Raw genomic sequence first — 10901 nt, forward strand, 5'->3', positions numbered from 1 at the left:
GGGGTGTCTAAAGGGAGAAAGTGAACTGAGCATGTATACATAGTTCTCTGATTCATGAGTACAAATGCCAGGTGATCAGATGTGTCAAGCTCTTAATGGACTATGTCCTTGAACCTAGCCAGAGCAGCTCTTTCTGTCACCTAAAGTCTGAGCAGGATACAAACCTCTGGCTTTATTGTGACAAACACTGTGTAGTCGCTCCACTGTTCGGAAGCTCTGGCTAGATTCTTTGTTCAAAACAGAGACTTTTTTAAAAAAAAATTAATTCAAGTAGCACAGGTTTGCAGAGGCCGAGTATATTAAAATGATAAAGCCACGAGGATCTGAGTCAGCTCTGGAAGCCAGATCATGCCTATGACCATGACCAGAATCCGTTTCTCTCTGCTTCCTGACTGGGGACACGATGTAACCAGCCACCTTATATTCCTACTACCACATGCCTTCCTGCCAGGAGGGTCTATGCTTTAGTCAGGGTTTCCATTGCTGTGATAAAACACCATGACTAAAGCAACTTACGGAGGAGAGGGTTTATTTGGCTTACACTTCTGGAATACTGTTTGCCATCAAAGAAGTCCGAATTCAAACAGGGAAGGAACCTGGAGGTAGAAGCTCATGCAAAAGCCATGGGAGTAGGGGGCTACTAACTGGCTTGCTCAGTGGGCAAGGAAAGACGTCTCAGCTGGTCTTCAGTATGTGCTGGAACCCTGAAGAAGTAGACTCCAATGCCAGTGGAGGAACGGACTTGCTAGCAAGGCGAGGACAAACAGGAAAAGAACAAAAGCTTCCTTTTTCCATGTCCTTACATATAGGCTTCCAGCAGAAGGTGTGGCCCAGATTAAAACTATGTCTTCCAGCCTCTAGATCCAGGATTAAAGGTGTGTCTTTTCCCAGCTCAAAAGGTTTGGCTTAAAAGCATGTCTTCCTATCTCAAAGATCCAGAATGAAAGTAGATTTTACTACTTCAAACTAAGCAAAAATGTCTCACAGACGCACTTTTCATTTTCGGATTTTAGTTAATTCCAGATACAATCAAATTGACAACTGAGAACAGCCATCCCAGACTGTATCCCCTCAACTGTGAGTGAACACAACCCCTACTTCCTCAGTCTGCTTTTGCCAGGTATTTTATTAGAAACACCAAAAATACAAAAGTGTCCTACTCTGAGTTCTGCTGAACAGTCTTGCATGGCACTGCATGCATGACTGGTCTGATACACCAACATACATTTTGCTGAATAGATATTCTCTTAATTGCAGGATTATATTTAGCTGATACTTAGATATTTATAATTATTAATGAGGTGTTCCAAAACCAGAATTAAGTTGCATTTAGTCCACCAACCAATAGATACCATGGGCCTTTTAAAAAAAAAAAAAAAAAAAAAAAGGAGAGAGAGAGACCCCTGTGTGAGGGAGGCAAGGGTACCATCCCTGAAGGGTGGCCAGCTGGCAGGAGACTGCTGCTGCAGACGCGCTGGCAGAGCTGAATAAGCTAAGCGGCATGGCAGTGTGAATGCTTTCTTTCTTGAGTGGCACTCCTCTCTATGTAGTGTTGAATACAGTATTCACAGGGGGCACAGGACAAGAGTACTAAGTGCATCCTGGGCCTAAGACATGGGTGGAGGCAGGAGGCCTGGCCTGCCAGCACTCGGGCAGGAAAGGAACCCGAAACCAGCTCTGTGGTTCCTTGGAGCCTATGGTGGGTGCTGGGGGGAGGGAGGACACATAGCTGATGAACGTTCTGACCACAGACTTCAGCCAGAGAGAAACCAGGCCCAAAATAGGCTCAGCCTCTGGGCGTCAGCTGGGATTCGCCCCTTCCAGCGAGTCACGGCTCAAGCATTCTGTTTACCAAGTGCTTCTGCACACATAGAAATGAAGGCAGTCTGGGCTCCATGTGAAGGGGTGGGGAGGGTCTCAAAGGGCGGATTTTGAGGTGTTGGAATCTTCTCTGAAACACAGTGCCAGAGCAAGCAGCTCAGTGCAAACCTGGCAGAAAGGAGCGGGTACTGCAGAATCTATTGCTAAAAGACCCATCACATTGAGCATACATCCAGCCTGACAGGTAGCAAAAGGGGGGGGGTGGTGTTGACATCTGCAGGGACACCACCATGGAAGGCATCTGAGTTCCTGGGAGTGTGTGAACACCCTGCTCTTGTAAAGGCTGCGTGGAAGGAACAGCAGAGCCTGGGGACCATTTGCCACCCAGGGCCACAGCCAGCTCAGCTGCTCTTCTCTCTGCAAGGATGGGGCTGAGGGTAAGGCAGGGAGAAGGGAGGGTTTCATGGGGGTCCTTGTCCCATGGCCCTACTGCTGTCTCCTCATGGGCTCCTTCCTGACTTCTCTGCACATCTATAGAGAGGGACAGAGTTGATGTCACTAAAGCCCAGACACAGTGAAACATCTGACATGCACATGTCCTTAATGGCCAAAGAAATTTTGTAAGCTGGTGCTTTTTAACCCCAGGTTTACAGAGGACATGAAAATATGAAGCAGTGACAGAAAGAAGGGCATACATCTTGCAAACGGTGGAGCTGGGATTTGAGTTTAAGAGATTACAGTCTATACAGCATACTAGTCTGCCTGGCTGGATAATATCAGCTGTGATGAGGAGGAGGGGAAAACCTACAGCACGGGCACATTAGTACCCATCTCTGTCATGTCACTCTCACACCAGCCCCATAAATCACAGGCATCATTTTCAGCTCCAATTCAGAAAGAGGGAAACGGAGAGCCAGGTGTTAAGCTACTTGCTCTGGGCCATTCAGGGGGCAAGAGAGGCCTAGGGTTGGGTCCTAGGACTCTAGCACCCACCACTGTGCCACCAGGCCCTTTGTTTACTTGCCTATCGGCATATGTTCTGCTCTGGGCTGGAGCCTGCTGAGGAAGTACACCAAGCCTGCCTTTGGCCTGAAGATCCACCTGTGAAACTGACACACACCTAGCCGAGTGATGCTTTTTCTGGTAAACAGTCAGAAGTGATTTCCATGACAGAGTCAATTTTTCCAGGCTTCTTTTCTTTCCTGGTCTGTACCAGAAACATCTTGGAAGTCAGAAACAGGCTGACAAACCAGTCATGTGACTGATTCCTAGGCCAAGTATCACCATGTGTCTCACATGCTGAGTTTCCTTGTGTTGGAGTCCATGACATCAGAAGAGGGAACTGGCTGGGAGAAGGCAAGCTGCACCTTCCTGCTTGGTGCTGGACCAGCCTCTGTGCACAAGAAATAACCTTCAGCACATGGCAAGGCCATCCCTGGCCAGCTCTAGATCATGGGTGCTCCTGTGAAGTAACCAGAACTGATGTACTGAGTCAGAGTCTGTGGGCAGGGCTTGTCAGTCTGTTTTCATAGTCCTCAGTTAACTCTGAACCATCCCTGACTCACCAAAGTTATAAGCACAAAGGATCTACCATCAGCTGAGCACTGTGTGCATCAGCCACACATCTCAACCTTGGCACTAACTCTGGGCATTAAAAGTATTATTCTACTTGGATACAGTGGTACACTCCTACATTCCCAGCACTCAGAAGGCTGAAGCAGAAAGATTATAAATTCTAGACCAACCTGCATTACATAGCAAGTTCCAAACTTACCCGAGCTACATAGACACCCACTGTCAAACAACAGCAACAATAAAAACACACAGCTCATATCTCATAGAAAACACATATCTCATAGAAAAAATAAATAAGGGAATTGGAAGCATCCTTGAGTTTCCCTATATTACCTTGATGGAAAGTCTGTCAAGAATGTGAACTCTGGGTTTTCAGGGGTTTCAGATCTAAACCCTGGCTTAGCCACTACTGGCTATATAGATTTTACCTCCCAAACCTCAACTGAGCTAAAGCCACCTCATCAGGTACAATGGGAGACAGTGGGAAGACCCTTTCCTGAAAGTGCCTGTTCTGAGGATGCAATGAACTCATCCACATGAAGGCCTCCCACCAGGCCAGGCCTACTGAGCATGAGCATGAAGCAGAATTCATCTGTTACGTAAGAGCAGAGATCCCCAAGGCACCATGTCCTGGAGCTCCCAGAACTGGATCTCAGGGACCTCCCCCACAGGACAGCCCTTCACACTAATCTAATGCCACTTAGAAAAGCAGTAGCAGGTGGCTGGTACCTCAGCTGCTGAGAAGCAGTGGATGAGATACAGGCTGGGGGGGGGGGCGGGGCTGGGAAGAAAAGATGCTGTTAGCTAGTGGGAGTGAGTGAGTGCTGCCTGCCTGGGCTATGGGTCTCCTGGAAGCAGCGCCCTCCCCAAAGAGGCACACTAAAGGCAGTCTGCTGAACATGGCTGAGTCACCCAGTGTGATCAACAGGGTTGACAGAGGCCAGTGAGCACGCGCATCTGTGTATCTGTGGCTCTGTGCAGAAGGTCTAACAAGAGCAGATGAAAACTGTGAAACACTGGATGTTTAAAGAGACAACCTTGTCATTCGCCATCCAATTGGTTGATTATCCACAGCAACTTGCTCAGCGGCGGGGCCCAGGAGCCAAGGCTTCTCTGGCAGAAGCAGATAATCCAGAAGCTGAGGTACCGACTTGGGGTGGGGGTGGGGGGTGGACAATCACCCAAGTGCAGCACTTGCACTCCTGGGAAGCTACATTACCAAGCTTTTACCAGAAACCCTTATTTGTCTGCACAGCTGCCTCTGGGATTCCAGGAGGTAAGCAAGGAGCCTGACTATTCTCCACAACAAGGCTTTTAGCTGGTATGAGTAGGAGATGTAGTTTCCCCCTCCCCCCAACCCCACCCATCACACTGTCCGGGAGGCCAGTCTGTCGCTGACTAGGCTCCAGAAATGACTATATCTTTTTCAAGTTTACATTGGATGGGAATGATTTTAATTAGAGATGGAAAAATCCTATGAAGTTTTAATTGTGAGGAAATAAAGCCAGCAAACTATAAAAGAGCCTCTACTTCTACTGGACCTCAGTTTCCCCTTTGGGGATGGGCCCCAGCTCACACAGTAGGAGAGAGGCTAAGTAAGTGATCCTAAAAACTACTGTTCTGAGGTAAAAATGACAACCAGTCAAATGGAAAGTCTTAGCAAGCTGGCTCCCGGCAAACTGCCCAGATGAGGCTTAATCGGCATTTTTGATTAAATAACAAACATGCTTGATCTCTGGGTGATGTCATCCTTGAGAAAACTTGCTGCTTTGACTCTGTCCCCTGACAAGTGCATGGAATGAATTGGGTCACCTGGAGCTACTTCACACCAAGTGTGCAGCCCACTCTCATGACTGGATACTTGTGTTTGATCGGGATTTAAAAGACGCTGAAGCCTTCAAGGGTTCTCTGTGGTGCCTGGATACCTTTGGCGACACTGGACAGTACTCTGCCATGGCTCCCTGCAGACCAAGTCTTCAGACTGTGTTTACTGGAGCCAGAGAACATGTGGCTCCCTGCTGGATGCAGGGCAGCAAGTCACAGGACTGACACAGGCCTCCAGGAGGGGAGGGAGCAGCTGGCTTGTGTCAGCTTTTTATTACATCTGGATGGGTGGAAGGCTGCAGCATTCCCCCAGCTTCCTGAAGCTTGGACACTCCCCTGGGTCCTTCTAAGACCAGCTGACCAGGAGAGGAGGGCCTTTGCCTCTTCATCCCCAAACTCACTGAAGCCTCAGCCCCTAAAACTGTCACACTTTCTTCCATCTGTCAAGTCTTCAACTTTAAAGTGTGTCATGTTCTAGTGAGAAACAAATGGCATCCAGACAAATACTTTGGGAAAAGAAGGACAGGTAAAAACCAGGTGGTGGTGCATGCCTTCAACTTCAGCAATTAGGAGGCAGAGGCCAGGCTTGTTATAGAGTGAGATCAGGACAGCCTGGGCTACACAGAGAAACAACAACAACAAAACAAAGAAACAAAACCCACAAAATAGCACTGATGGGACTGTGGCCCTTCTTCAACAAGGAGACATGTCCTGATTTCAGAGATCAAAAAGAAGAAAAAGAGCCCTGGAGTTTTTTTCCCCGGGACAATGTGTCAGCATTATATAGGGTTAATCCCAGATCCTCTGCTTCAGTGTCCAGGACCTTACTGAGCCAAACCCCAGTTTACCCTGTGACTTGACAGCTGAGATCATCAAGTTATCAGAAGGGAAGGTTTTACTGGGGCTTACAGATTGATCTTATAGCTTGTCATTGTTGGGTCAGTGCTAAGGCTGCAGTAGATGGTGGGAGAGCAGAGAGATAGAGCCCTGGGTACATTATGGAGCCTTGTAAACAGAGGGAGAAGAAGAGCAGTACTTACTTCACCGTTTCACTCCCATCAGGTTGGACCTCCTACACGATCTGAACTATAACTAAGTGAGAATGAGAATGACATCTCTGGAATACGCAGCCTGAGCTCTAACAAGGCACGAGAAGAAGACTGCATCTCTCATTTCTTCAGTCTCAGGTGGTACTGGGAGATGGACATTTCCCAACAGATTAGTCTGACCGAGAGCGAAGAGAGCAGCCTGACTGAGATGCGCCATGAGACTTCACCAGCGGGGGCAGGAGGGTGACAGCTGTAGCCTCCTGAGAGCACATGTGGAACAGCTGTCAAGAGACCCAGGGACGACAGAAGCAGGGTGCTGGATGAGAGAGAGAGACACACTAGAATACTTCCCGGGGTGTGGCAGTGACAGGCAGACACGAAAGAGAGCGACAGAAAAGAGACTGGACCTTGAGGCTGGAAATTGAGGAGAAAACACAAGGAAGGAGACAGTTACAGAAGAGGAAGGCCCAAAACTGTTGTATACATTGCAGTCCAATTCTTAGCTCACCTTAAACACACATATCCCATGTGGGAGACTCCGGGAAACACAAGTTAATGCTGTAGCTAGAAGAAACAGACTCTAGCAATTTGTTGGAGGATAGAATTTAGAGTTCAAGTCCCACCAAGCTAAAGAACCTTTGTAAACAGGCTTTTTGAAGCCCCACAAGGCTATATCCTACATTAAGTCCACAATATAGGGATAGGGACATAACCAAAAGAAACCCTAAACACCAGTCAGATGACTTAACTACAGGCTGAGACAAAGCACACATTCTGACAGGAAGTCTCTTCAATGTGCAACATTCATGATAAACAGTTACAGAGATAATAAGAAGAAGGAAAATGTGACGCACGATCAAACAAACAAAACAAAAAACAACACAAAACAAAAACCTGCCCTAGTCAATAAACTCAGATACCGGACTTAGTAGAAGAGGATTTACAAATGACTATTATAGGGCTGGAGAAAGGGCTCAGCAGTTAAGAGCACTACCTGCTCTTACAGAGGGCCTGGGTTTAGTTCCCAGCACCCACAGGGCAGCTCACAACTGCCTGTACCTCCAGTTCCAGGGAATCTGGTTCTCTCACACTGACATACATGCAGGAAAAACACCAATACACATAAAATAAATCCTTTTTTAAAAAAAAAAAGAAAATGGCTATTATAAACATATTTAAGACTTGCAGAAAATGAAGGTCAAAAACAGGTACTCTCAGAAGGGAAGCAGTAATCACACAAAGAATGAAAGAGCAGGTAGCCCCCTCCCCAGTTCTGCAGATACATGAATACAGATGTGACACATACCATGGTTGGCCGTCAAAATACCCCTAACAAATGACCTGGACAATGGCTGCTAATACCTTTTGATGTAGACAGGGAAGTCCCTTGTCCAGACAAGGCCAGGGATCCCTTGTGATAAGGAGAAAATGCAGTTTCATGCCCTCAAGGGGTTGCCCGCCAGGACAGCACAAGAGGAAAAGCAGTGTGACAGGCCCTTGCGTGCAGTCCCACAGAGCTCATCTCTCCCTCCAGGCCATCTTTGACAGACCCTCACACAAATGTGACCCACACACAAATCATTTCCCTTTTCTGGGGACCAGCCAAACTCCTCTGGTCTTGACCCTCAGGGTGTGTTCACCTCCTGCCCCCCAGCTGCTTGGGGACTTCTGGTGTCTCCTCCTCTAACTCAAAAAGCATAACTCTCTCATTTTTTACTCTTCCTTCTCCTCCCAGCAGCTCCTGTGATCTCTAGCTTTCCTGTCCTGTTTTTTGTTTTCTCTCAAATTCCAATAACTTATCCTCTAGTTTTTTTGGAATGTTTTTTGTTTGTTTTATCTAGCTGGTCATGATGGAGCACATCTTCAATACCAGTACTGGAGAAGCAGAGGCAGGAGTGTCTCTGTGAGTTCAAGGCCAGCCTGGGCTACACAGAGTTTCCAATCGGCTACCTATCGAGAGTCTGTCTTTTAAACAAGTTCAAGTGGAAATTATAAAATGAAAAGTACAGTACCTAACATTGAAATTAACATAGAAGAAAGAAAGGGCCAGCAAAATGGGAACAAGAGAAAAGATCCGAACAGAAGCCTGGGAGGAAATATACGGGCAGACAGACTTTCAGTGACAGCAGTGTGCTTATGGAGTTGAGGAGGAGGGAGAGAAAGCGCTGACAGAAATAAAACGCTGGAGAAATAAAGCCCCTGTCCTAAATGTAGAGGCAGAGAAAAGCAGCCACTGGACTAAGAGACCGGGTGGGGAATACGTGCAATGATTATCACTCTCAATCGTATCAGAGTTAAAAAAAAAAAAAAAAAAAAAAAAAAAAGACCAGCTGTAGCCAAGTGGAATCTCAGTACTCGGGCTGATGTGAAGGATTCCTGTGCCCCAAGCCAGCTTAGGCCACACAGGAAGACCCTGTCTAACACAACAGAAACAGGGCTGGAGGGGCACTCGCTAGAGTGCTTGCCTACCATGCAAGAGTGTCCACGCAGGAGCTGACAGCCCAGTGAAGGAGGTACCGATAATTACTACAGCCAGCATTCACTGGGTTGAATACAGCCAAAGTGGGTTAACTAATGTGTCATATCTTACTTAATGGTTTTAAAATGTTTTTTACTTTATGCGTTGCCTCTGTGTTTGTCAGTGTGCCAGTGTGCCTGGTACCCAGGGAGACCAGAAGAACGTGCTGGATCCCTCTCATTTAATTTGTACAGTTAACTCTCTTAGGTAGATCCTTATGTTTCCCACATTTTACAAATGAGGGAAAGGAAGAAAGGTTCAGAGGCACCGAGTGGCAGATGTAGAAATTGACTCTGAGGCACCTGACTGCCCCAGGCCACCAAAAGGGCAAGGGCTGTGCAAAGGTGAGTGGGAGAAGGCTACTCTGGAGCTCTCCCCAGCACTTGTTGACGTTGTTGGAGCTTTAAATTATGCAAACAGAAATGTTACAAATACCCACATACATGAGCTGCATCTACTAGCCAATCCTGTGCTGGTCCTGGAGACTCCTTTGCCATCAAGTAAGAGTCCTATGGCCTCCAACTGTCTTTCTTGCCAAATGGCTACAGCCACAGTCGCCAGGTTCAGATGCCCAGCCTGTGGCTCCCAGCAGCAGGCCCCTCAATGGTGGCCTTTTACAAAGACAATCCCAGCCATGTGTTGCTTAAAGCTTGTCACTGGCTCCTCAGGCTTTACTCCCACCTCTCTAACGAGGCCTCGTCTCTCCTCAACCAAAAACGCTCTTCTCTCTGCTCCACTTAAAGAGGTTGCCTTGTGGTTGGGCATGGTGGTGTGTGCCTGTAATCCCAGCATTCAGGAGGCGTAGGTAGGAGGATTTTGACTTTGAGGTCAGCCTTGGCTATGTAGTAGGGTCCTGACTCAAACAAAACACAAGAGAGCCACATAACTACTCTTGCCTTGGTGTCTTCTCCAGTTACTACTGTGGTCTAACAGACAGCATCTAGACTCGGTAGCCTACAACAGCTATTCCATTAAGCTATGTGCCAAGAATTTAGATGTGGATGGCTTCCTTCTCTTCTTCACACCCAGGACCCCAACAGGAAGACTGTAGGGCTGAGCGTAAATACAGGTGGGGGTAACCTGGTAGCTAGGGGCTGGAATCATCTGGGGACACCTTTCCACACATGCTAGGAGGGCAATACTATCTGTCATATGCTGTGACCCCTGAACTTCTCAGGCTCTGACTTGCTCAAAGCTCTATGAACAGAACAGATGTCAGCCTGCCTCTAAGTAACTAACCAACTGTTCTCTGGCCCTTTCACTTCACAATACTGGTGTTTCCTGTACAAACCAGCACCCTCACAGATCTATGAGGACGAAGTATGGACACCACCTCTAAAGAGGGGAATGTCAGGATCACCTGGGAACTTGGGGGCTCTTGGGGCAATCTACCATGGCATCTTTACCCGCTTTTCCCAGTCTTGACTGTCCCTTCTCTACCTGAATTGCTTACTGGGCTTGAGCTATCCTGTGGGTCTGGGCTTAGATACTTCATCAGGCAGCTGGCCCTGGCTGCTATATCTCTCCATGAAATGCGCCCTCAGCACCCAGCACTTTTCAGACCCCATGGTCCCTTTCCCAGCCTGGGTGTCAGCTAGCAGAGGACAGGGTCTTTGGCTAACAGCAGCATCTTCACAAACACATCTGGAAGTGAGGGGGAGGGCAGGTAAAAGGGAAAGACAGGGCAGCCCTTCCCCAGTGCGATGCATAATATGGTGACCTCCTTCTGCCAAAGGTACAGCTTCAGGAGAGGAGCTCAGCCACAGGACCCCTGTCCAGGTCCTAGGCAGAACGCATAGTGTGTGGCATCTTCATCTGCTGGTAGAAGACGACTTACTGTCCATTCCAGCTCTCTGGCTACTGGTATCCTGTAAGGTCCATAATCTCTTCTAAGAAGGGAAGGAACTCAGAAAAAGAGAGGATCCAGGTAGGCTGAGAAGAAGCTAAGGCAAGAAAAAAAAAATATGCTTCCTTAACAGAAGGGTGGCAGTCATAGGAGGGGCCAAGAATGTGCCCCAAGGTGCCTTAGTGTAAGAAAGGTCCTCTGGTGTAAGTATCCCTCCTAGTTTGTACCTACATGTCACTGCCACTACCACTAAAGCTTTCCAAAGAAG

General features: G+C 47.7%; 1 protein-coding gene across 4 annotated transcripts in view; it reads right to left on the minus strand.

Annotated features, from left to right (window-relative positions):
* Ralgps1 (Ral GEF with PH domain and SH3 binding motif 1) overlaps positions 1–10901 on the minus strand; it is a 231887-nt gene that overhangs the window by 65026 nt on the left and 155960 nt on the right. The gene's annotated exons all lie outside the window — the stretch shown is intronic.

The sequence above is a fragment of the Phodopus roborovskii genome, unplaced genomic scaffold (genome assembly GCF_943737965.1).
Source record: "Phodopus roborovskii unplaced genomic scaffold, PHOROB, whole genome shotgun sequence".
In the NCBI taxonomy this organism is placed as follows: domain Eukaryota; kingdom Metazoa; phylum Chordata; class Mammalia; order Rodentia; family Cricetidae; genus Phodopus; species Phodopus roborovskii.